The sequence below is a fragment of the Aegilops tauschii genome, chromosome 3 (assembly GCF_002575655.3).
Source record: "Aegilops tauschii subsp. strangulata cultivar AL8/78 chromosome 3, Aet v6.0, whole genome shotgun sequence".
NCBI classification, from domain to species: Eukaryota; Viridiplantae; Streptophyta; class Magnoliopsida; order Poales; family Poaceae; genus Aegilops; species Aegilops tauschii.
In genome coordinates, this window is record NC_053037.3 from 186268934 (window position 1) to 186289767 (window position 20834).

At 43.9% G+C, this 20834-nt stretch overlaps 1 long non-coding RNA gene across 1 annotated transcript; it reads right to left on the reverse strand.

The window, feature by feature from the left end:
• Window positions 1–16347: 16347 nt before the first annotated feature.
• LOC141042336 (uncharacterized) lies at window positions 16348–19736 on the reverse strand. Its single transcript, XR_012204705.1, has 3 exons — window positions 19317–19736; window positions 17963–18031; window positions 16348–16654 (listed from the first exon to the last, which is right to left on the reverse strand). It is a non-coding gene; the product is annotated as an uncharacterized lncRNA (long non-coding RNA).
• Window positions 19737–20834: the final 1098 nt, after the last annotated feature.

Genomic DNA, 20834 nt, shown 5'->3' on the forward strand with positions numbered 1-20834 from the left:
ATGGGACCTAGAAATTCACCCAAGGACACACATGTGATTTTCCAACCAACTTTGGTGCACTGGAGCATGTGCTTGTAGTTCAAATTTTAATTATGCACATTAAATAACCAGAAATTCAATTAATGTATAAGAAAATCCAAACAAACCCGGAATAATTCCAAATTTTAACACGGCACTCATATAGTTCTATGTTGCCTCTATAAAAAATCAAGGTGGGGAGGCAGCATATATCGTTTTGCACACAAAGGTGACATGTCCCCCCTCGGGAACCACTAGTCTTCTCGAGAGAAGCTCCGGTTTGCAAGAAGCTTATACCAAAAACTTGTCCAAATGTGGCCAATTTTTTTACCACAGCATGTTGGTGCCATGAAATGACACCATGCCAAGTTTCATGATTTTCACGCGAGTTTTGAATTTCCAGGAATTTAAAAACCAAGTTTCTCAATGTTCCCGGTCGAGCCACGACTTCCAGATGTTTGAATTTCATTCCCATTTCTTCCATGGGACCTATAAATTTACCCAAAGACACACATGTGATTTTTCAACAAACTTTTGTGCACTCGAGCATGTGCTTGTAGTTCAAATTTGAATTATGCACATTAAATGCCTAGAAACTCAATTAATGCATAAAAATTTCAAACAAACCCGGAATAATTCCAAACTTAAACACGACACTCATGTAGTTGCATTTTCACTATACATAAATGTTCTAGCAATTCAAACACCATCCTTTCCATCCGTAACACCATTTTGTCTTTCAAAACATAATGAAAAAATTAGGTATACCTGATCGCTCTCTGACTATAGCGCCAGAAAAGCTCCTGTCTGCTAGGACTACGTCGGTATTTCCCCATAGAGGAAGGGATGATGCAGCACAGCGACGGTAGGTATTTCCCTCAGTGAAGAAACCAAGGTTATCGAACCAGTAGGAGAACCAAGCAACACAACGTAAACAACACCTGCACATAAATAACAACACCTCGCAACCCGACATGTTAAAGGGGTTGTGAATCCCTTTCGGGTAATGATGCCAGAAATTGTAGTAGATTGAAGTAATAGGTCGCAAATAAAATAAAGCGCAGCAAAGTATTTCTGTATTTTTGGTTTAATAGATCTGAATAAAATTGCAAAGGAAAAGTAGATCGCAAGCAAATATATGAGAAGAAAGACCCGGGGGCCGTAGGTTTCACTAGTGGCTTCTCTCGAGAAAGATAGCAAACGGTGGGTAAACAAATTACTGTTGGGTAATTGATAGAACCTCAAATAATTATGACGATATCTAGGTAATGATCATTACATAGGCATCACGTACAAGATTAGTAGACCGACTCCTGCCTGCTTCTACTACTATTACTCCACACATCGACCGTTATCCAGCATGCATCTAGTGTATTAAGTTCATGGAAAAACGGAGTAATGCAATAAGAACGATGACATGATGTAGACAAGATCCGTTTATCTATTGCGTAGATATAGATCCCAACTTTTTATCCTTAGTAGCAACGATACATGTGTGTCGGTTCCCTTCTTGTCACTGGAATCAAGCACCGTAAGATCGAACCCACTACCGGGCACCTCTTCCCATTACAAGATAAATAGATCAGGTTGGCCAAACAAAACCCAAATATCAGAGAAGAAATACGAGGCTATAAGAGATCATGCATATAAGAGATCAAAGAAACTCAAATAACTTTCATGGATAGAAAAATATGTGACTGATCATAAACTCAAAGTTCATCAGATCCCAACAAACACACCGCAAAAAGAGTTACATCATAGGATCTCCAAGAGACCATTGTATTGAGAATTCAGTGAGAGAGAGAAAGCCATCTAGCTACTAACTACGGACCCGAAGGTCTACAAAGAACTACTCACGCATCATTGGAGAGGCACCAATGGAGGTGGTGAACCCCATCTGAGATGGTGTCTAGATTGGATCTGGTGGTTCTGGACTCTGCGGCGGCTGGATGAATATTTCGTCGACTCCCCTAGGGTTCTGGTATTTTGGGGGTATTTATAGAGCAAAGGGGCGGTCCGGGGGGCACAACCCACCAGGGCGCGCCTGGGCCTCCTGGCGCGCCCTGGTGGGTTGTCCCCTCCTCGGTACTCCCCCCAGATGCAACCAGGGCCCAACTTCTTCCTTTTGGTCCATAAAAAATCATCGTGGAGTTTCGTGGCATTTGGACTCCGTCTGGTATTGATTTTCTGCGATGTAAAAAACATGGAAAAAACAGCAACTGGCACTTGGCACTATGTCAATAGGTTAGTACCAAAAAATGATATAAAATGACTATAAATGATTATAGAACATCCAAGATTGATAATATAACAGCATGGAATAATCAAAAATTATAGATACGTTGGAGACGTATCAACATCCCCAAGCTTAACTCCTGCTCATCCTCGAGTAGGTAAGTGATAAAAACAGAATTTTTGATGTGGAGTGCTGCCTATCATGTCATATCATATTATTTTCTTTATAGCATGGGTATTTGGACTTTATGTGATTCAAAGCAATAGTCTAGTTTTGACATAATAATTTAGATACTCAAGCATATCAACAAGCAACCATGTATTTCAAAATATCAACGCTAAAATAAGTTATCACTAGCCCATCATGCTCAAACATTGATCCATTCATGGAACACACTCGAATATTAGCTACACCCAATACTTAAGTACGATCATATTGCCTCCTAGTTGGTGCTCTTATAAGAGAAGATCGAGACTCAAAATAAAAATTGCATAAAGTAAAATATAGGCCCTTCGCAGAGGGAAGTAGGGATTTGTAGAGGTGCCAGAGCTCAAAGCAAAAAATTTAGAGATAAAAACATTTTGGGAGGTGTATCCATCCCACCAACGAAAATGACTTAGAGTTCCCAACACTTTCCATGCTAGATATGCCATAGGTGGTTCCCAAACAGAAAATAAAGTTAATTCCTTTTTCCACCATTCTTTCACTTTCCATGGCTAGCCGTATCCACGCTTGCCCTCCACACCAATACTTTCCAAGGAATTTATTATTTGACAACATAAAGTAAATTCATTTTTTGCATTTTGGGACTGGGCATCCCTAAGACCCTTGCCTTACTCTCATGCAATGACAAGTGAATAAACACTCATCTTGAGAATAACACATCCAGCATGGAAAATATTGGCCACCTGTTACCGTTCCGCGAGCGAGACAAACACACAAAAGAAAAGTTTATTTTGAAATTAGAGATGGCACATGCAAATTTGCTTAGAACGGCAAAAGAATACCACATACAGGTAGATATAGTGGACTCATGTGGAAAAAACTGGTTTAAAGGATTTTGGATGCACAAGTAGAGATCATACTTAGTGCAACATGAAGGCTAGCAAAAGATTGGGAAGCGACCAATCAAGAAACGAATAATCTCATAAGCAAGCATTAGGCATAATTAACACCAAATAATGCACCATAAGTAGGATATAATTTTCATTGCATGATTATTGACTCTCGTGCATGCATAGGGAATCACAAACCTTAACACCAATATTCTTACTAGAGCACAATTACTCATCAACATAACTCACATGTCACATCATCATATCTCAAAACTATTACTAACAATCAAGTTTATTTTGTCCAATGATCTTCATGACATTTTTCTTTATTTCTTTATCCTTCTTGGATATCTATCACTTTGGGACTAATTTTCATGTGTTGCTTTTCATAAGCTCAAACAAATATAAGTGAAGATCATGAGCATAACAAATTTTCTTTCTCTCAAAATAAGTTAAGTGAAGCAAGAGAGAATTTCTTCAAAATCTTACTAACTCTCAAATAAATCTAAGTGAAGCAAGAGAGCATTTCTTCAAAAATAACAAAGCACATCGTGCTCAAAAAGATATAAGTGAAGCACTAGAGCAAGTCCTAGCTCATAAAAGATTTAAGTGAAGCATAGAGAGCAATTCTAACAAGTCATGATATAATTTTAGCTCTCTCAAATAGGTGTGTCAAGAAAGGATTGATGACTTAAAACACAAAATAAAACAAGCAAAGAAACATATCATACAATACGCTCCAAGCAAACACATATCATGTGATGAATAAAACTATAGCCTCGAGTAAAATACCGATGGTCGTTAGAAGAAAGAGGGGATGCCACTCGGGGGCGTCCCCAAGCTTAGTTGGTTGCACATTCTTGGATAATAGCTTGGGATTCCGGGGCATCCCCAAGCTTAGGCTCTTCTATCCTTATTTCATCCATCGTAAGATAACCCAAAACTTGAAAACTTCAATCACACAAAACTCAACAAAACCTTCGTGAGATCTGTTAGTGTAAGAAAAATAAATCACTACTATAAGTGTTGTATCAAACCAATTCTTATTTTGTTTTTGTATTATATATACTGTATTCCAACTTTTCTATGGACAAAACTCATCAAAGAAAACCATAGAGCCATCAAAATAAGCACATAACACAAAGAAAACAGAATCTGTCAAAACAGAACAGTCTGTAGCAATCTGATTTGTTCGAATACTTCTGGAACTCAAAAAATTCTGAAAACCTGGGACAACCTGTATAATTTGTATATTGATCTTCTGCAAAAATAATTGTCATTTTATCATGTTCTGGTGAATTTTAACAATTATTTTCGTGAGCACAAAGTTTCTGTCTTTTTCAGCAAGATCAAACAACTATCACCCAAGAAGATCCTATTGGTCCTACTTGGCACAAACACTAATTAAAACACAAAAAACACAATCATAACAGTGGCATAATTGTGCTAACACACAAGAATAGAAAAAAAAGCAAAAATAAATTTATTCATTGGGTTGCCTCCCAACAAGCGCTATAGTTTTACGCCCTTAGCTAGGCATAAAGCAAGGATCTGAGTTTTGTCATCCTTCTTCTTCTTAATTTTCTTGGTGGTATTTTTATCAGGAGGTTTTGTAAACGCAGCATAAAACATATTATCCATAGAAACTTTAGCATTCCTTAGTTGGTTTTCATCATAACCCCTTTGATTTCCCGCAACAATCCAAGAATAGTGTTGATTAACATTATTAAAAACTTGTTGGATTATTTCTAGAACGGGGACCTCCTTTTTAAGATTCTCATCAAAGATGTTATTATCCCCAGGCAAATGCCTTAGTGCATAGTCACTATTGTAAAGAATTTCATCTATCACGGGTTTTTCACGATTCATCCATAAAAGTCAATGATTTCCCTAGCTTCCCGAATTATGTAGTCAAACTCGTTCATAAGAACGAGAGTGGCCAACTTTTTGGCTCTTGGATTCTTTATTTCGGGAAGCTCAAAAAACAATCTTTGCAAAGTAGGATGAGTGCGGATAAATTTACTTTCAAGTTTCATAACTAGTGCTGAAATAGCATTCGCATAAGATCTAGTAGTTTTAAGTATAGGAGCATCGTCAAGACTTAGATTTCCAACACAATTGAAAAATTCTTGGATACGTTCCTTTCCCATAACGTTCCCTTGCCCCAAGATAAAAAATTTAGCATCCAGATTGCCCGTACGTCCTATCTTAGGAGTTAGGCCATCATCTGTTGGTGCCATACCGAAATCACTCATGATTTCAAGCAAAGAATAGATCAGGCGAGAAAACGGCGAATGAAAAAGAGAGGCGAATAAAACGGAAAATTTTTGTGAAGTGGGGGAGAGGAAAACGAGAGGCAAAAGGCAAATAATGTAAATTGTGAGGAGATAAGATTTGTGATTAGGAACCTGGTTATGTTGAAGATCCTCCCCGGCAACGGCGCCAGAAATTCCTTTTGATCGCTCTCTGACTATAGCGCCAGAAAAGCTCCTGTTTGCTAGGACTACGTCGGTATTTCCCCAAAGAGAAAGGGATGATGCAGCACAGCGACGGTAGGTATTTCCCTCAGTGAAGAAACCAAGGTTATCAACCAGTAGGATAACCAAGCAACACAACATAAACAACACCTGCACACAAATAACAACACCTCGCAACCCGATATGTTAAAGGGGTTGTCAATCCCTTTCGGGTAACGATGCCAGAAATTGTAGTAGATTGAAATAATAGATCGCAAATAAAATAAAGTGCAGCAAAGTATTTCTGTATTTTTGGTTTAATAGATCTGAATAAAATTGCAAAGGAAAAGTACATCGCAAGCAAATATATGAGAAGAAAGACCCGGGGGCTGTAGGTTTCACTAGTGGCTTCTCTCAAGAAAGATAGCAAACGGTGGGTAAACAAATTACTGTTGGGAAATTGATAGAACCTCAAATAATTATGATGATATCCAGGCAATGATCATTACATAGGCATCACGTCCAAGATTAGTAGACCGACTCCTGCCTGCTTCTACTACTATTACTCCACACATCGACCTCTATGCAGCATGCATCTAGTGTATTAAGTTCATGGAAAAACGGAGTAATGCAATAAGAATGATGGCATGATGTGGACAAGATCCGTTTATCTATTGCATAGATATAGATCCCATCTTTTTATCCTTAGTAGCAACGATACATACGTGTCGGTTCCCTTTCTATCACTGGGATCAAGCATCATAAGATCGAACCCACTACCGGACACCTCTTCCCATTGCAAGATAAATAGGTCAAGTTGGCCAAACAAAACCCAAATATCGGAGAAGAAATACGAGGCTATAAGAGATCATGCATATAAGAGATCAAAGAAACTCAAATAACTTTCATGGATATAAAAAGATATGACTAACCATAAACTCAAAGTTCATCAGATCCCAACAAACACACCACAAAAAGAGTTACATCATATGGATCTCCAAGAGAACATTGTATTGAGAATTCAGCGAGAGAGAGAAAGCCATCTAGCTACTAACTACGAACCCGAAGGTCTACAAAGAACTACTCACGCATCATTGGAGAGGCACCAATGGAGGTGGTGAACCCCATCCAAGATGGTGTCTAGATTGGATCTGGTGGTTCTGGACTCTGCAGCGGTTGGATGAATATTTCGTCGACTCCCCTAGGGTTCTGGTATTTTTGGGGTATTTATAGAGCAAAGGGGCGGTCCGGGGGGGCACCCGTGGTGGGCACAACCCACCAGGGCGCGCCTGGGCCTCCTGGCGCGCCCTGGTGGGTTGTCCCCTCCTCGGGACTCCCCCCAGGTGCAACCAGGGCTCAACTTCTTCCTTTTGGTCCATAAAAAATCATCATGGAGTTTCGTGGCATTTGGACTCCGTCTGGTATTGATTTTCTACAATGTAAAAAACATGGAAAAAACAACAACTGGCACTTGGCACTATGTGAATAGGTTAGTACCAAAAAATGATATAAAATGACTATAAAATGATTATAAAACATCCAAGATTGATAATATAATAGCATGGAACAATAAAAAATTATAGATACGTTGGATACGTATCAATACCACAAATAGTTTACTTGAAAGAATCGTGTGGGATGTGATATAAAATATCTTGGTGCACCGTCTTGTCTAGCTTACGTAGGAAGCTTCGTCGTCTATAGTCCATCGCCCCCGCTTGAACCACACTTGCGCGCCAGTTTCTCGCGGCACCGAGCGAAATTTTTCTGCCACCGCGGAAATATCTATCTCCCCGCCCTCCCACGAAAAGCCACATTTCCACTGCTCCTCATTGCTTTCCAAGTTCAAACCTTCACTGCTGCTTACTGGCAGCTCAGCCTCCTTGCCGGCGACCCTTCTTCTTGCAGCGCCGCCTCATCGCCGGCGACCCTCCTTCTTGCAGCGCCGCCTCCTCGCCGGGGACCCTTCTTCTTGCAGCGCCGCCTCCTCGCCGGCGACCCTTCTTGCTGCGTGGCCTCGTCGATATGGTCAGGTAATCCATACCCCACCCACACCATCCTCCTCCTTCCCCGTCCCACATGCCTCGACCGACGGCGCAACACCTTCGGCCGAAATCACTATCCCCCTCCTCCAATTAAGCGCCCCCCACAACCATTTTGCACGCAATATAATGTGTAGCTCAGTAGCATCTGGCAGTGGAGAAGCAAACCGCGGCCGCACACGCGCACGAGGTCGCTATGGCTACCATGCGTGCCGACCGCCAGATCTTGGAGGAGCACCTCGTCTTCGAGGCCACCGTCGACACCGCCACACGGTTGTCTACTTTCAAATACAGTTCATGATGTTTTCTCGAGGCCACCGCCAGTGCCTTCTAGTGATTTATCCTCTCTAATGTTAATATGCAATCTGATGTTCAGATAACAGTTTGGTTCTCTCAAAATGTAATGTTCAGTTAACAGTTTGGTCCTCTGAAATGTAATGTTCAGTTAACAGTTGGTCCAACAATTGCTACATTTCGTACTACTGTTTTCAAGCATTCTTTGTTTCGTTAACTATCTTATCTTCTAGTACATGTTTCTATTTTGCAATGCCGTGCTCAGTTAACTGTTTTGGTTCATTTGGTCTGCTGTCCATTTAACTGTTTGATTCAATTCTGCAATTTGATTTTCATTTGTTGTGGGTACAATTTTGTATTGTTATGCATGTGAAATAAATCGATTTTGGCTGTACTCAATACATATTCTACTGATAGTATGGCAACTCTCAGTTAACCTGATCAAGATCTTCCTTATGTGTGTTGCAGGGAAACAATGGGAGACATTGCGGTTTACCATCGAGGTTTGCTCATGCATGGTCCTTTTACTAATAGCACATTATTGTGCAGTTGCAGGAATTATTCTAATATTTAGGTTTCTTACAATTTGGTCTTGCACATGTAGGTCCTGCTGTCAGAGGCTTAGACCCACTGTTCGACCCATTTTGCATATGGGGAAATGAGATGTCCATGAATATCAGTCAAGTCAAGAAACTCGGAAAGATTGTTAGGATGAAGAAACTTGCGACGAATAACAGCAAGATCTTTGTTTGCACAATCAAGAAGACATCAGTTAACTATAGGATGGTACTAACTCTTTTACCTTGTTTTTACCCCTTGCGCCATTTCAAAATTTATAACAGCGATTTATGCATATCTTTGTTTTTCGTACTTTTCAAAGCAGTTCACCGATGATTACCTCTCAAACTACCTGCATGGTCAAGAGGTGAGGAAGGTATTCATTCAACACCCACGGTACAATATTGAAGTCTTCCTGAAGAGGACGAAGGTTGGGCGGGCAATTATCCCTAGCCACTGGCCTAAAGTTGCAAGGACATTCAACATCACTGAAGGCTCAATATTTGCCTTCCGCTTCTGCAGTTTCCCTGATGAGATTCATCGGTCTATTTGCGGTGTATGATGCTACTTTCCAAAGGTTTTCGATGTTGCATGTGAAACTTGGTGCTGTTGTGTAATGGGATAACTGAGTGCCGAAGCTATCTGATGTAATTCGATTATGAAATCCTGGTTGTCGTTATACAGATATGAAATATCTAGTGTGTTTTCATAAGAAATATCAATTTGATTAGTACATGGACGATTACTCAGGCAACACCGTGGGCGATTACCCTACTTATTGGGGTTTTCTATTGCAGACGATTACTCAGGCAACACCGTGGGCGATGAACGCAAACAACCCACACGGTTTCTAGAAAGTAGGCGTGTTCGATCAACTAACAATCACACACGGCTTCCGGCGGAGAACTATTTGCGTTAGGCCACCTTGCACAAATGTTTCCACACACAAAATTGTGTCTGATATACATATGAACGGAAATGTTTTTCTAGGATTCGCCGTGTGGGATGTACATACGAACGGAAACGATTGGGTTTCAATGCCTCGCCAGATCGCACACGAACTCATTTTGCCCTAGCCGGCGTGCCAGGAGGGCCTATCCCCGATGGTTTCTGGGTCGTGTGGCAAGGACCCCCCATCGCCGACACTCACTTGGCGGCGGTTCCAAACGCCGTCACGAAAAGGGGTTAAAAACCATTTGTATAGCAGGCTCTGCACTAGTGTAAGCATTTTTTTCTTCAACCAAAGCATTGAAATTCTTTTGCGAACTCATAAATTCTTTAATACTAATCTCAAGATCAGAGGGCATCTTATTATAATTTCCATAAGAATTGTCGTAGGAATTACCATAATTATTAGAGGAATTACTAGGAAACAGCCTATGATTAAAATTACCACTATACGCGTTATTACCAAAATTGTTCCTACCAACAAAATTCACATCCATAGATTCATTACTGTTCTCAATCAAATTAGACAAAGGCATATCATTAGGAGCACTCTTGATAGCAAACAATTTCATAAGTTCATCCATCTTTCCACTCAAAACATCAATCTATTCAATCGCATGCAGTTTTTTACTAGTGGAAGATCTTTCGGTATGCCATTGCGAATAATTAACCATAATATTATCTAGGAGTTTAGTAGCTTCTCCTAAAGTAATTTCCATAAAAGTACCTCCCGCGGCCGAATCTAAAAGATTTCTGGAAGCAAAATTCAATCCAGCATAATTTTTTGTATAATTATCCACAAATTTAAACCATGAGTAGGGCAATTACGTATCATTAATTTCATCCTCTCCCAAGATTGTGCAACATGTTCATGATCAAGTTGCTTAAAATTCATAATATCGTTTCTAAGGGAGATGATCTTTGCGGGGGGGAGGGGTACTTGGAAATAAAAGCATCTTTACACTTATTCCATGAATCAATACTATTTTTAGGCAAAGATGAAAACCAAGTTTTAGCACGATCTCAAAGTGAAAACGGAAATAGCTTCAATTTAACAATATCATTATCCACATCTTTCTTCTTTTGCATACCACACAACTCAACAAAATTATTCAGATCGGATGCGGCATCTTCACTAGGAAGGCCGGAAAATTGATCTTTCATAACAAGATTCAGCAAAGCGACATTAATTTCATAAGATTCCGCACTAGTGGCGGGAGTAATCGGAGTACTAATAAAATCATTATTATTAGTGTTGGAAAAGTCACACGATTTGGTATTCTCTTGAGCCATCGTGACAAAGCAAGCAATCCAACACACAAGCAAACAAAATGCACACGAAAATACGAATAGAAGAAGGGCGAAAAAAAGGGCAAATCTTTTCAAAAATCATTTTAGAAGTGGGGTAAAGGAAAACGAGTGGCAAATGGCGAATAATGTAATGCAAGAGATGAGAGTTTATGATGGTACTGGTAGGCTTGATGTAGATCTTGACTTGGCGTAGATCTCCCTGGCAACAGCACCAGAAATTCTTCCTGCTACTTCTTGAGCTTGCGTTGGTTTTTCCCTAGAAGAGGAAAGGGTGATGCAGCACAACAAAGATAAGTATTTCCGTCAGTTAAGAACCAATGTATCAATCCAGTAGGAGAAGAACCGCAAATCACCAATACCTACACAAACAATCAAACACTTGCACCCAACGCGATAAAGGGGTTGTCAATCCCTTCACGGTCACTTGCAAAGGTGAGATCTCAAAGAGATAAATAAAACTAAACAAAAATAAAATATTTTTGGATTTTTTGAAAATAAAAGATTGCAAAATAGTAGATTGGAAACTAATATGATGGAAAATAGACCCCGGGGCCATATGTTTCACTAGAGGCTTCTCTCATGAAGGCAAATAATATGGTGGGTGAACAAATTACTGTCGAGCAATTGATAGAAAAGTGCAAAGTTATGATGATATCCAAGGCAATGATTATGTAATATAGGCATCACGTCCCTGTCAAGTAGACCGACTCCTGCCTGCATCTACTACTATTACTCCACACATCAACCGACTCCTGCTTGCATCTAGAGTATTAAGTTCATAAAGAATAGAGTAACGCTTGAAGTAAGATGACATGATGTAAAGGAATAAACTCAAGCAGTATGATGTAAACCTGATCTTTTTGTCCTCGATGGCAACAATACAATACGTGCCTCGCTACCCCAACTTTGTCATTGGGTGAGGACACCGCAAGATTGAACCCAAAGCTAAGCACTTCTCCCATTGCAAGAAAAACCAATCTAGTTGGCCAAAACAAAACCAATAGTTCGAAGAGAAATACAAAGATATCAAATCATGCATATAAGAATTCAAAGAAGATTCAAATAATATTCATAGATAATCTGATCATAAATCCACAATTCATCGGATCTCGACAAACACACTACAAAAGAAGATTACATTGGATAGATCTCCAAGAACATCGAGGAGAACATGGTATTGAGAATCAAAGAAAGATAAGAAGACATCTAGATACTAGCTATGGCCCCGTAGGTCTGAGGTAAACTACTCACGCTTCATCGGAAGGGCAATGGAGTTGATGTAGATGCCCTCCGTGATCGAATCCCCCTCCGGCAGGATGCCGAAAAAGGCCCCAAGATGGGATCTCACGGGAACAGAAGGTTGCGGCGGTGGAAAAGTGTTCTCGTGGATGCTTCTGGAGGTTCAGGAATATATGTGAATATGTAGGAGAAAGAACTAGGTCAGGAGGTCATCGAGGGGCCCACAAGGTAGGGGGCGCCCCCCCTTGGGCGTGCCCTCCACCCTTGCCGCCGCCTCGTGGCTCTTCTAACTTGCACTCCAGGTCTCCTGGGTGTCTTTTGGTCCAAGAAAAATCATCGCAAAAGTTTTATTCTGTTTGGACTCCGTTTGATATTCCTTTTCTGCGAAGCTAAAAAACATGGAAAAATTAGAAACTAGCACTGGGCTCTAGGTTAATAGGTTAGTCCCAAAAATAATATAAAATAGCATATTAATGCATATAAAACATCAAAAACAGATAATATAATAGCATGGAATAATAAAAAATTATAGATACGTTGGAGACGTATCACACGTACCACGCATCATGAACCTCGCGCTATTCGTCACCCTGGGTGAGGAATAGTTATTCTTCACCCCCTCTCTATTTTGACATCAATGCACCGTATTTTTAGGTTTCGTAAATTTTGTCTTATTTCATACATAAAAAGAGAATGTAAGAAAATATATACTCGCCGTAAAAAATATTTTATGTTACGTAAAATTACGAACCTAAAAACATAGTGTAAAACATACATAAAATGTGATATTTCTGGTCCTATAACCTGTTTTTTTTTGTTTTTTTATACCAAATTTTACGTAGTGAATCAATATGAATGTTACTATTTGTATTCCAAACGTAATTTGTTTATGAAGCGATCGTAAGATTACCTCGGGTGATTCCTGCAAAAAAAGATTACCTCGGGTGAAGAATTACTTATTCTGCATCCTGATTGATGAATAGTATTACTATATATATAGCGCGTGTTCAAACATCATACAAACACCTCTTTGGGACACATGTATACGATGGTACGTAGTCCCATATAGGATGCTCACTCGCGTGCGACGTACGCTTCGTTCCTGTGGGCCGGTGAGGTCGTCGTCCATCACTTTGACCCAACAAGAGAGAGGCACATTTGACGAACAAGGAGGATTAATTCTTTTAGGGTTGTGTTAGGGTAGGAGTATATAGTACGTGTCGAAGGGGGGATGGGACCAACATATACTAGGTCTCACATGAACCTCACTCCGTGTGGGGACTTTGCGGTTTTTTAGGCAAATGCCACATCAAGGTTGCGCATTAGGTATTCAAAATATAACAACCACACACCTCTCCATATATATGTTTTGGCACACAAGCAAACGATGGTGGTTGTCCTCTGGCACTCACTCACGTGGTTATCGGTGATGCTTCCATCTGTCGGTCCGCTTGGTCCATCACTTTCACTGACCACGAGGGAGGTTAATTATTTTTACTTAGGAGGGGGTTGATTTTTTGTTTGCCTCACGATATAGGTCATGATGTTAGATTACATATATAATAGCGCATGTGTACACATGAATCCATCCCACTGGATCGAAGGGGGGGCGAGCACACGACACGTCATGAACCTCTTGCTCTGTGTTGGGATCTGTGCGATTTTGAATGCATGCACCACATCAATGTTGTGCATTAGGTATTCAACACATATGCATGCATCACGCACCTCCATAAATATGTTTGGGACACATGCATGCAATGATTGTATTTGGAAACTTTCACTCGCATGGTTTTGGGCGGCAAGCCTATATATATTCGTGGGCCTGCGTGGACGTCCATCATTTCGACCGACGATGAGAAAGGTTACCAGGGTGGATTCTTCTTCTTTGGTTTGTGTTACCGTATAGTAGGTCGATCATTCCAGGCCTAATTAAGTTTGAGTTCATGCATGCTACGCGTCGTGAAACCTCACTCAGTGTGGGGATTTTACGGTACCAAAGCATGGTGCCACATCAAATTTGCGCATTGCGTATTCAAACACCACACACACCACTTCCATATACATAATTGGGCCACATGCACAGAGTGGGTTTTGTCTTCAGACAGTACTCCCTCGTGAGGTTATCGGTGACAAGCTAGCCCATTTTGCGGGGTCGTGTGGACGCCCATCACTTTGACCAACAACGAGCGAGAGAGGTTATATGATCAAGTTGAATTCTATTTGGTCCGTGTTACAGTACTTCTTGGTGAGATGCCCTCCCCCCGACACGTGTGTGTGGGGGGGTGGGGGTGGGGGCTACTTCGCACTACCTGCAACCTCCGTGGGGTCGGGGAAGTCCAATTAATTTGCGAGGCACACGTGCCACATCAAAGTTGTGAATGGTAGTTAAATATCACACCACACCCTTTTCATAAATATAGTATAGGGCCACCCGCAGGTGGTTCATATGTGGTCTCGTCCATCTCCCGCTACAAGCACACATTTGTGGGTCGGCACACGGTCCACCTTTGTCTGGAAGCGAAAGGGGAAGATTGACCATATATATGATGGACTCCTATAGGTTTTGTGTTACGGTAGGGTGAGATTTAAAACCTAGCTATCTCGGGGCATGCATTCGTAGCTAGGATTCCCTTACCGCCGAGACGAAGTGGGGTTCGTAGGGGGTGGCTGACTAGCAATACTGTGCGCTTTGTGCGACAGGTGCCACATCGAAGTTGTGCATTGGGTATTTGAACATCAAACCACCCTTTGATACATATATTTGGTCCACATGCAAGTGTGTTCGTGTTCTGACCCTTTCCTGCGTTATTCTTTTTTCCAAATTTATAAACAGTAGAAGAATAGGATGCATCAACCGTCTGCGATTGGGGATGCAATGGACAAGGTTCGCTAAGGCTACCCTTGTGCCACGCCCGTGCCCCTGCCACTCACATCAGCACAGTAGATTGGGCTCCACGAGGCTTGCCTCTCGTTCTCGAAAATATCTACTATCTCGCAATCTCAAAAATATCTACCGCCTAGAAGGTTTTTATGTTTGATAGCACACTATTAGTATGTGTGGACTGTGTGCGATGTTTGTTACTCCTGCTCTGCTTCAATCCCTTGATTCAAATTTTCAGTAGCCCCGGCATTTTACTCCCGCCTCTACATGCCTCGCAATCTCAAAAATATCTGCTCGCCCTTGATTCAAATTTTCAGTAGCCCCACCTTGTTACTCCCGCCTTTGCATCCCTCGCAATCTCAAAAATATCTGCTCTCCCTTGATCCAAATTTTTAGTAGCCCCGGCATTTTACTCCCGCCTCTGCATCCCTCATAATCTCAAAAATATCTGCTCGCCCTTGATCCAAATTTTCAGTAGCCTGGCATTTTACTCCTGCCTATTAAATTTTTTAGTTGTCGCGGTATTTCCTAAAACACCACCTCCCCCCCCCCCTCCACACACACCCCAAAACCTCTGCTCACACAGACACACACCACCCTTCCTCGCTCAAAACCATTGGTAGGTCGCTCCCACCACCTCCATCCTCAACCTCTGCCTGTGTGCCGGGGAGCTTGAGGAGCCAATGGCCCAAAAGAGGTTTATCGCGGCCTCTTCGCCCGGCGCCGACGAGGTGGCCGCCGAGGTGTCCCTGTCGTCCTCCACTGGCTCTTTATCGATCCGCCATCACCGGCCGTCCGGTCCGCCCGCCGCCGCGCCCCTACGCCGGTTCGAGGACTTCCCTGTCCTCCCTCGGGCCCGGCCGCCGACGAGGTCCTACCTCAGGTTCCGGCAACGGCGGTGGGGGACGTGGGTTGCCGAGATTACGGATTGGGAGACCCACACCCTCCGGTGGCTCGGTAGCTTCCATACGGCCGAGCTCGCGGCCATGAAGTACGACCGCAGGCAGGTCCGCTACCATGGCGCGACAGCTAGGCTCAATTTCCCCTTCGGCACATGTCCGGTCGACCTCATCCCACCGGAGCCAGAGGTCGTGAGCTTGGCTATGGCGTGGGAGCGCCTCGAGGCCGAGGCCGCCGATGAGGCCTACATGCAAGTGCTCCAGCAGCAGCACCCGGAGCTCGTGGAGGTGGAGCAGATGATCTTTGCCAGCGCTGTGACGCCCCCGATTCAATCGTACACTAATCATGCACACAAACGTGTACGATCAAGATCAGGGACTCACGGGAAGATATCACAACACAACTCTAAAAACATAAATAAGTCATACAAGCATCATAATACAAGCCAGGGGCCTCGAGGGCTCGAATACAAGTGCTCGATCATAGACGAGTCAGCGGAAGCAACAAATATCTGAGTACAGACATAAGTAAACAAGTTGTCATAAGATGGCTAGCACAAACTGGGATACAGATCGAAAGAGGCGCAGGCCTCCTGCCTGGGATCCTCCTAAACTACTCCTGGCCGTCGTCAACGGCCTGCACGTAGTAGTAGGCACCTCCGGTGTAGTAGGAGTCGTCGTCGACGGTGGCGTCTGGCTCCTGGGCTCCAGCATCTGGTTGCGACAACCAGGTAGAATGGAAAGGGGGGAAAGAGGGAGAAAAGCAACCGTGAGTACTCATCCAAAGTACTCGCAAGCAAGGATCTACACTACATATGCATGGGTATCTGTGTAAAGGGGCAATATCGGTGGACTGAACTGCAGAATGCCAGAATAAGAGGGGGATAGCTAGTCCTGTCGAAGACTACGCTTCTGGCAGCCTCCATCTTGCAGCATGTAGAAGAGAGTAGATGGAAAGTTCACCAAGTATCATCGCATAGCATAATCCTAACCCAACGACCCTCTCCTCGTCGACCTGTGAGAGAGCAATCACCGGGTGGTATCTGGCACTTGGAAGGGTGTGTTTTATTAAGTATCCGGTTCTAGTTGTCATAAGGTCAAGGTACAACTCCGGGTTATCCTTTTACCGAGGGACACGGCTATTCGAATAGATAAACTTCCCTGCAGGGGTGCACCACATTACCCAACACGCTCGATCCCCTTTGGCCGGACACACTTTCCTAGGTCATGCTCGGCCTCGGAAGATCAACACGTCGCAGCCCCACCTAGGCACAACAGAGAGGTCAGCACGCCGGTCTAAATCCTATGGCGCAGGGGTCCAGGCCCATCGCTCATTGCACACCTGCATGTTGCGAACGCGGCCGGAAGCAGACCTAGCCCCCTTAATACAAGAGCAGGTGTTCCAGTCCAATCCGGCGCGCACCGCTCAGTCGCTGACGTCAAGAAGGCTTCGGCTGATACCACGACGTCGAGTGCCCATAACTGTTCCCGCATAGTTGGCTAGTGCGTATAGGCCAGTGGCCAGACTCAGATCAAATACCAAGATCTCGTTAAGCGTCTTAAGTATCCGCGAATGCTGACCAGGGCCAGGCCCACCTCTCTCCCTAGGTGGTCTCAACCTGCCCTGTCGCTCCGCCACAAAGTAACAGCCGGGGGCCGTCGGGAACCCAGGCCCACCTCTACCGGGATGGAGCCACCTGCCCCTTCAGCCCCCATCTCTGAACAGTATCATAAGTAATGTAACAGTATAAAGTATATAGCATATGCCTGTGATCACCTCTCGAAGTGATCACGGCCCAGTAGTATAGCATGGCAGACGGACAAGAGTGTAGGGCCACTGATGGAATACTAGCATCATATACTAAGCATTTAGGATTGCAGATAAGGGTAACAACTGTAGCAACAATGACAGGCTATGCAGCAGAATAGGATTAACCGAAAGCAGTAACATGCTACACTACTCTAATGCAAGCAGTATAGAGAAGGAATAGGCGATATCTGGTGATCAAAGGGGGGACTTGCCTGGTTGCTCTAGCAAGGAGTGGTCGTCAACACCGTAGTCGAACTGGGGGTCGCCGACAGTCTCGGGGTCTACCGGAAAGAAGTAACGAAGGGGGGACACAATAAATAACAGAGCAATCAAAGCATCACAAAGTGTAACATGGCATTACGCGGTGCTAGAGGTGACCTAACGTAGTAGTAGGTGCTACTGGCGAAGGGGGGAAACATCCGGGAAAGTATTCCCGGTGTTTGACGTTTTCGGACAAACGAATCGAAGGGGTATTGTTGCACGTTCGCTATGCTAGGGATGTGTGGTGGACGAACGGACTACGTATTCGGATTCGTCTCGTCATTCTGAGCAACTTTAATGTACAAAATATTTTCATCCGAGCTATGGATTATTTTATATTAATTTTCAAAGATTTAAACAATTTCTGAATTTATATTAATTCGAATTAAAAAACAGAATATACTTTTGTCACCTAGTGCTACCCTAGCATGTGAGTATGACAGTGGGGCCAGTGGGGTTGGGTTGACCCAGTCAAATGTTGACTAGTCAACATATGAACAGCGTAAAGGGGCCACATGTCATTGACTTAGACGTTCCTAAAATTTTGTTTTTCTTTAAACTAATAGTGGGTCCACATGTCATCTACTATTGGACTAATTAACTAGTACTCCTACTAATTAGACTAACAAACTAAACTAATCCCTAAATTAGTATTTGGGCAGGCCATACACACAGAACACACACAGACACATGCTCGGCCATGGCCATGGATTGACCATGCCAAATTAGTAGCGGCTGGAGCATCACCTAGCAGCAGCGGCAAGCTCCAGCATTTAGGAGCAGTAGTAGCTCGCGTCAAGGAGGCATTAGCAGCACGCGAGCATCAGAGAAGCTGCGTAGCAAGTAGCAGTGGCGAGAAGCAGCAGCAGTACGAGCAGAACAGGGAGCAGCGGCAGCTAGCATCGGCAAGCAGCAGGAGCAAAAAGCGAGCAGAGGCGCGGCGCGCGCGCACGCGGGCTGGCGTAGCGGGGCAGCAGCGGCGGCAGTGGCAGCGCCGCAGGCAGCAGCAGTAGGCAGAGCAGCGCGCGACCGCGGCGGCGCAGGGCAGCAGAAGTCGCGGCAGCAGGCGGGCACCGGCAGGGAAGAAGCAGGGCGGTAGCGGGCACGGCGGCGCGCGCACGGGCGGCCGCCCGGGCGAGCAGGGGCAGCCGGGGTGGGAGCAGCAAACATCGGCAAGGGGCGGCGCGGGCGCGTGTGTACACAGGAAGTCGAGCACGGCCATGGACAATGACGGCCGAGCTCGGGGACGACGGTCCACGGAGGCGGAGTTGAAGGGGGGAAAAGTGGGGGAACCGCGTAGCTCACCGAGATGGGGTCGGAGACGTGCTCGGGCGGTTCGAGGATGTGCGGTGGCGCGGATCCATGGCGGAGGCGGCGGTGGCCGAGGACGATGAAGCCGCCCGATCCATGCGATGCAGGGACTCCGGGCTCGAGGTCGTGGACGAAGAGGAAGCAGCAGACGATGGCGATTCTCCTGGCGCATTCCTAGACGGCGGGGAGGTCAGTGGCCGCGACAACGACGATGGCCATGGCGTGGTGGTTTCGGGTGTGTGTTTGCTGCGAAGCGAACGAGCGAGGGAAAGAGGGAATGGCGCTAGGGTTATGTCCAGGGGCTCGGGTGTGACCTTATCCATGGAGGGGAAGCCGCGGGATGGCTGCCACCGCGGCCATGGCGCCGTGGATGGCCGCCACGCCTTCCCCCGCCTCCTGTAGCGATAGGTTGAAGGAGCTGGGGGTGGGCTGGCCGTGAGCTTTGCTAGGTGGGCAAAGTGCCCAGCGGGTTAGGTTAGTTTCTATTTCCCCTTTTTTTGTTTAGTCTCTTCCCTTTTCTTATTTTTCTTTTCTGTTTTAATTTCATTTCCCAAATTGCTTTAGTTTTGTAAAACATTCAATTAGCACCTAAAATAGTAACATTAATTATACCACTGCCACAATAACTTTGGCACCTAGCTAAAATAGTTTAGTATTTTATAAAATATAATAGGAGTATAATTAATTGTTTTTGCTGTTGTTTTAATCACTTTAGGGTATTTAATTATTTTATAAAGATTTTGTGTCTTCACCAATATTATCCGGGATTTATTTGTCACATTAAGAACATTATAGTTTTGACTTTTGAAAACTTTAATTGTTTGACTTGATTTTGAATTTGAATTTTGAATAGGTTTTAAACTAACGCGAGATTAGCAATAGTAACCGAGGTGACATGGCATCATTAGCATGGAATTACTGTAGCTTAATTATCCGGGCGTCACAATTCTCCTCCACTACAAGAAATCTCGTTCCGAGATTTAAGAGGGGGAGTAAGGGGGAAGGGCCGAAATTCTAACGAGTCCTCTCGGTCTTGGTTGCTCTTCTCGAAGAGGTTGATCCATAACGTTGATGTCTTCATACCTCGGCTTTAGGTCATCATGATGAAGTCGTGATCCTTTCTTCGGAGTTTTCATTGTACATATGAAGGACAAGGGGTAACTTCGGAAAAACGGACCTCCGAAAGGTTAACTATCTGGTTGATAACATCGGGGATGGTGGCGGAAAGTAACTCCCGAATGGAAACTTAAGAAAATATCGAGAGCAAAGTAAGTAGGTACCATGAGAAGTTTCGAGCGGGTAGGCAATCGTTCGATGCCTGCTACAGGGCGTGAAAGGGGTTCAAAGCAACGGGGATAAGCATTGTGTCTGATACCAGAATTGATGATCTCTCGGAAGGTGGCTCGTGAATTACCTATGAGACCACGCGCGAGGAACAACTTTGGAAATAGGAGGGTGTACAGGAGAGTCAGGTTTCGATCCTGTGGAACTGTGGGTTATGGGCCCACCATG